The 7,039-nt window shown below is 45.5% G+C and overlaps 1 non-coding gene across 1 annotated transcript; it reads left to right on the plus strand.

The window, feature by feature from the left end:
• The first annotated feature begins 1,967 nt into the window (after positions 1–1,967).
• trnai-uau (transfer RNA isoleucine (anticodon UAU)) lies at positions 1,968–2,062 on the plus strand. Its single transcript has 2 exons — positions 1,968–2,005; positions 2,027–2,062. It is a non-coding gene; the product is annotated as a tRNA-Ile (tRNA).
• Positions 2,063–7,039: the final 4,977 nt, after the last annotated feature.

The raw sequence follows: 7,039 nt of genomic DNA on the forward strand, positions 1-7,039 counted from the left end.
GGACAACGTATGTCAGCCAAGAGCGACGTTTCAATTCATTCCATCTTCGCTGCCTCCGGAGAATCCTTGGCATCAGGTGGCAGGACCGTATCTCCAACACAGAAGTCCTCGAGGCCGCCAACATCCCCAACGTATGCACCCTACTGAGCCAGCGGTGCTCGAGATGGCTTGGCCATGTGAGCTGCATGGAAGATGGGAAGATCCCCAAGGATACATTGTGCAGCGAGCTCGTCACTGGAACCAGACCCACCAGCCGTCCATGTCTCCACTTTAAAGACATCTGCAGAAGCGACATGAAGTCCTATGACTTTGATCACAAGTCGTGGGAGTCAGTTGCCAGTGATTGTCGGAGCTGGCAGGCAGCCATAAAGGCGGGGCTAAAGCGTGGTGAGTCGAAGAGACTGAGCAGTTGGCAGGAAAAAAGACAGAAATGCAAGGGGAGAGCCAACTGCGTAACAGCCCTGACAACCAATTTTTTCTGCAGCACATGTGGAAGAGTCTGTCACTCTCGAATTGGCCTTTATAGCCACTCCAGGCGCTGCTCCACAAAGCACTGACCACCTCCAGGCACTTACCCATTGTCTCTGGAGACAAGGAGGCCAAAGAAGAAGATTGTTAATAATCCACACGTTAAGTCACAAAGCCTTAAGGCTTGTCTTTTTAACATTACGTGTCTCCTTCCCACTATTTTACACTGTGGCCCTGTTTGATTCTGGCCCTTGATTTCTCTGCCTATCACTTTTCTTATTCCCCTTTGGTTCTTGTCCTTGATCCCCCTTCCTCTGATTCCTTGCAAAATTTCCCATCCCCCTGCCATTTTAGTTTAACCCTCCCCAACCACTCTAGCAAACACTCACCCCCCCCCCCCCCCCAGGAGATACCTTTGTGTTAGGTATGACTTCATCTCGTGGAGCGTTTCCCCTCTATTTCCCATTGCCTCCAGTTTTGCTCGGGCTCCTTTAAACCATACTGGGTCTAATGTTACCTTGATGTCAAAGTCAGTCACTGTCACCTCTCTAATACAGCTCTATTTTCCATGTTTGGCCAAGGTTGTAATGAAGTCTGGAATTGAGTGCCCCTGGTGGAATCCAAACTGAGCATCGGTCAGCAATGTGTTACTGAGTAAGTGTTTATTGATAGCACTGTCGATGATACCTTCCACAACTTTTCTGATGATTGAGAGTAGACTGATGGGGTAATTAATGGGCGGATTGGACTTTTCCCGATTTTTGTAGACAGGACATAGCTGGGCAAATTTCGCATTGTCAGGAAGATGTGCTTTTTGCAATTGTACTGAAACAACTTCTCTCAGGCCACAGCTGGTTCGAGAGCACAGGTCTTCAGTATGACAGTTGGAATTGTATCAGGGCCCATCGTGTTTTGTATATTCAGTGCCTTCACCCGTCTCTTGATAGCACGTGGATTTAATGGAATTATCTAAAGGCTGGCATCAATGATGATAAGGACCAATCTTCTCTTCAACCCAGGACCGAATCTGCTTCCACCACACTCTCGGTATTGGACATAGCTGTGGCCCCAGCACTGATCCTTGAGGCACTCGACGAGTTACGGTCTGATATCTTGAAAATGCTCCATCAATCCCTCGTTGCTTTCTGTCCATTAACCTCTAAGTCCTCCTTGCATGCTAATATATTACTTCAATTCCATGAACCTTTATCTGGTATATTAATCTTCGATGGTATCTTACCGAATGCCTTTTGGAAATCCAATTATACTACATTCCTGGTTCCCCTTTGTCTGCCCTTTCAGTTACATCCTCAGAATTCTGGAATAAATTTGTCAATCAAGATTTCCATTCGGTAAAAACATGTTTACTTTGTTTGACCAGACAATGATTTTCCAAGTGCTTGTTAATACTTCCTTTGTCACAGATGAGAACATTTTCCAGACGACTGATGTTAGGCTAACTTGCCTGTAATTCCCCAAACTATTTGGGGAGCAATGTGGCTCCAGTGGCGTAATTGGTTAGCGCGTGGTACTTATACAGCAGTGCAATTAATGAGCGATGCCGAGGTTGTGAGTTCGAGCCTCACCTGGAGCACTGAATTTTAGAAACCGGGTGCAATGAGAAACAGCTGCACACTGCAGAGAAGTTCGTCTGAAGTGGCCAGAAGAAGGGATGGAAAACAAGGATGAGGTGGCATGAAAGCAACAGGAGCCACGTGCGGTGAGAGCCCTGCAAAACTTCATCGTTATTTCCAGCAGAGAAGGAGACAACTCGGTCCATGCCATCTCTGCACAGAGCAACGCAGTCAAGCTCGATGCCCATAGCCCCGCAAGCCTGCTTTTCTCAGAATTCCTCCTAAAGGCATTTATCATTTCTGCTTCCACCACCCTTGTGGGCAGCGAGTTCCAGGTCATTATCACTTGAGATACAAAAACAGTGCTTCCTCATACTCCCCAACATCCTTTTTTTCACAGAACTGGCAATTTGTGGTCACTACTCCTTGTGCCGTTTGTTAATGGGAACAATTTTCCCTTGTCTAACTTATCCAGGCCTGTCATAATCTGGTACACTTCTATTAAATCTCCCCTCAATCTGTTTTGTTCTAAGGAGAACAAGCCCAGCTCTGCCAACCTAACCTTGTAACTAAAATGCTCCATCCCTGGAACCCTTCTGCTAAATCTCCTCAGCGCCCTCTCAAGGACCCTCATATCGTTCCTGAAATGTGGTGACAAGAACAGGACAGAGTTGTTGCTAACCAGAGCTTTATAGAGGTTCACCATAATTGGACTGAGTACTTCTATTTATGAAGCCTAAGATTCCTTATGCTTTCCTAACTATTCTCTTAATATATCTTGCCACCTTCAACGATCTATGCACCTGCGCCCCCAGGTCCCTCTGTTCCAGCACATTCTTTAGAACTATGCTTTTACATCTACATTGCCTCTCCTTAATCCCTCTGTCAAAATGCATCACTTCACACTTGTCAGTATAAAATTCTATCTGCCAACATTCTGTCCATTCTACTACCCTATCTTGAGAGTTACAAACTAGACAGGAAGGATCTAAAGGGAGAGCTAAGAAGGGCGAGGAGAGGACACGAGAAGTCATTGGCGGATAGGATCAGGGAAAACCCTAAGGCTTTCTATAGGGATATCAGGAATAAAAGAATGACTGGAGTTAGATTAGGGCCAATCAAGGATAGTAGTGGGAAGTTGTGTGTGGAATCAGAGGAGATAGGGGAAGCGTTAAATGAATATTTTCGTCAGTATTTACAGTAGAGAAAGAAAATGTTGTCGAGGAGAATACTGAGATACAGACTACTAGGCAAAATGGGGTTGAGATTCACAAGGAGGAGGTGTTAGCAATTTTGGAAAGTGTGAAAATAGATAAGACCCCTGGGCCAGATGGGATTTATCCTAGGATTCTCTGGGAAGCCAGAGAGGAGATTGCAGAGCCTTTGACCTTGATCTTTATGTCGTCATTGTCGACAGGAATAGTGCCGGAAGACTGGAGGATAGCAAATGTTGTCCCCTTGTTCAGGAAGACAGCCCTGGTAGTTATAGACCTGTGAGCCTTACCTCGGTTAGAACATAGAACATTACAGCGCAGTACGGGCCCTTCAGCCCTCGATGTTGCGCCGACCTGTGAAACCATATGACCTACACTATTCCATTTCCATCCATATGTCTATCCAATGACCACTTAAATGCCCTTAAAGTTGGCGAGTCTACTACTGTTGCAGGCACGGCGTTCCATGCCCCTACTACTCTCTGTGTAAAGAAACTACCTCTGACATCTGTCCTATATCTATCACCCCTCAACTTAAAGCTATGTCCCCTCATGTTGCCATCACCATCCGAGGAAAAAGGCTCTCACTATTCACCCTGTCCAACCCTCTGATTATCTTATATGTCTCTATTAAGTCACCTCTCCTCCTCCTTCTCTCTAACGAAAACAACCTCAAGTCCCTCAGCCTTTCCTCGTAAGACCTTCCCTCCATACCAGGCAACATCCTAGTAAATCTCCTCTGCACCTTTTCCAAAGCTTCCACATCCTTCCTATAATGTGGTGACCAGAACTGCACGCAATACTCCAGGTGCGGCCGCACCAGAGTTCTGTACAGTTGCAGCATGACCTCGTGGCTCCTAAACTCGATCCCCCTACTAATAAAAGCTAACACACCATATGCCTTCTTAACAGCTCTATTAACCTGGGTGGCAACTTTCAGGGATTTATGTACCTGGACACCAAGATCTCTCTGTTCATCTACACTACCAAGAATCTTCCCATTAGCCCAGTATTCTGCAATCCTGTTACTCCTTCCGAAGTGAATCAGCTCACAATTTTCCGCATTAAACTCCATTTGCCATCTCTCAGCCCAGCTCTGCAGCCTATCTATGTCCCTCTGTAACCGACAACATCCTTCGGCACTATCCACAACTCCACCGACCTTCGTGTCATCCGCAAATTTACTAACCCACCCTTCTACACCCTCATCCAGGTCATTTATAAAAATGACAAACAGCAGTGGCCCCAAAACAGATCCTTGCGGTACACCACTAGAAACTATACTCCAGGATGAACATTTACCATCAACCACCACCCTCTGTCTTCTTTCAGCCAGCCAATTTCTGATCCAAAGCACTAATTCACCTTCAATCCCATAATTCCGTATTTTCTGCAATAGCCTACCGTGGGGAACTTTATCAAACGCCTTACTGAAATCCATATACACCACATCCACGGCTTTACTCTCATCCACCTGTTTGGTAACCTTGTCAAAAATCTCAATAAGGTTTGTGAGGCACGACCTACCCTTCACAAAACCGTGCTGACTATCTCTAATGAACTTATTCTTTTCAAGATGATTATAAATCCTGTCTCTTATAACCTTTTCCAACATTTTACCCACAACCGAAGGAAGGCTCACAGGTCTATAATTACCAGGGCTGTCTCTACTCCCCTTCTTGAACAAGGGGACAACATTTGCTATCCTCCAGTCTTCCGGCACTATTCCTGTCGACAATGATGACATAAAGATCAAGGCTCTGCAATCTCCTCCCTAGCTTCCCAGAGAATACTAGGATAAATCCCATCTGGCCCAGGGGACTTATCTATTTTCACACTTTCCAAAATTGCTAACACCTCCTCCTTGTGAACCTCAATCCCATCTAGCCTAGTAGTCTGTATCCCAGTATTCTCCTCAACAACCTTTTCTTTCTCCACTGTAAATACTGACGAAAAATATTCATTTAACACTTCCCCTATCTCCTCCGATTCCACACACAACGTCCCACTACTATCCTTGATTGGCCCTAATCTAACTCTAGTCATTCTTTTATTCCTGATATACCTATAGAAAGCCTTAGGGTTTTCCCTGATCCTATCCGCCAATGACTTCTCGTGTCATCTCCTTGCTCTTCTTATCTCTCCATTTAGATCCTTCCTGGCTAGCTTGTAACTCTCAAGCGACCTAACTGAGCCTTCACGTCTCATCCTAACATCAACCTTCTTCTTCCTCTTGACAAGCTCTTCAACTTCTTTAGTAAACCACGGCTCCCTCGCTCGACAACTTCCTCCCTGCCTGACAGGTACATACTTATCAAGGACACGCAGTAGCTGCTCCTTGAATAAACTCCACATTTCGATTGTTCCCATCCCCTGCAGTTTCCTTCCCCATCCTACACATCCTAAATCTTGCCTAATCGCATCAGAATTTCCTTTCCCCCAGCTATAATTCTTGCCCTGCGGAATATGCCTGTCCCTGCCCATCGCTAAGGTAAACCTAACCGAATTGTGATCACTATCACCAAAGTGCTCACCAACTTCTAAATCTAACACCTGGCCGGATTCATTACCCAGTACCAAATCCAATGTGGCATCCCCCCTGGTTGGCCTATCCACATACTGTGTCAGAAAACCCTCCTGCACACACTGGACAAAAACTGACCCATCGAAAGTACCCGAACTATAGATTTCCAGTCAATATTTGGAAAGTTAAAGTCCCCCATAACCACGACCCTGTTACTCTCGCTCCTGTCAAGAATCATCTTTGCTATCCTTTTCTCTACATCTCTGGAACTATTTGGAGGTCTATAGAAAACTCCCTACAGGGTGACCTCTCCTCTCCTGTTTCTAACCTCGGCCCAGACTACCTCAGTAGACGAGTCCTCAAACGTCCTTTCTGCTGCTGTAATACTTTCCTTGATTAACAATGCCACACCACCCCCCCCCCCTCTTTTACCATCTTCTCTGTTCTTAGTGAAACATCTAAATCCCGGAACCCACAACATCCATTCCTGTCCCTTGTGGGTAAAATGTTGGAAAAGGTTATAAGAGATAGGATTTATAATCATCTTGGGAAGAATAAGTTGATTAGAGATAGTCAGCACGGTTTTGTGACGGGTAGGTCGTGCCTCACAAACCTTATTGAGTTTTTTGAGAAGGTGACCAAACAGGTGGATGAGGGTAAAGCCGTGGATGTAGTGTATATGGATTTCAGTAAGGCGTTTGATAAGGTTCCTCACGGTAGGCTATTGCAGAAAATACGGAAGTATGGGATTGAAGGAGATTTAGTGCTTTACATCAGAAATTTGTTAGCTGAAAGAAGACAGAGGGTGGTGGTTGATGGCAAATGTTCATCCTGGAGTTTAGTTACTAGTGGTGTACCGCAGGGATCTGTTTTGGGGCCACTGCTGTTTGTCATTTTTATAAATGACCTGGATGAGGGTGTAGAAGGGTGAGTTAGTAAATTTGCGGATGACATGAAGGTCGGTGGAGTTGTGGATAGTGCCGAAGGATGTTGCAGGTTACAGAGGGACATAGATAGGCTGCAGAGCTGGGCTGAGAGATGGCAAATGGAGTTCAATACGGAAAAGTGTGAGGTGATTCACTTTGGAAGGAGCAATAGGAATGCAGAGTACTGGGCTAATGGGAAGATTCTTGGTAGTGTAGATGAGCAGAGAGATCTTGGTGACCAGGTACATAAATCCCTGAAAGTTACCACCCAGGTTAATAGGGCTGTTAAGAAGGCATATGGGGTGTTAGCTTTTATTAGTAGGGGGATCGAGT

The sequence above is a fragment of the Heterodontus francisci genome, chromosome 34 (assembly GCF_036365525.1).
Source record: "Heterodontus francisci isolate sHetFra1 chromosome 34, sHetFra1.hap1, whole genome shotgun sequence".
NCBI classification, from domain to species: domain Eukaryota; kingdom Metazoa; phylum Chordata; class Chondrichthyes; order Heterodontiformes; family Heterodontidae; genus Heterodontus; species Heterodontus francisci.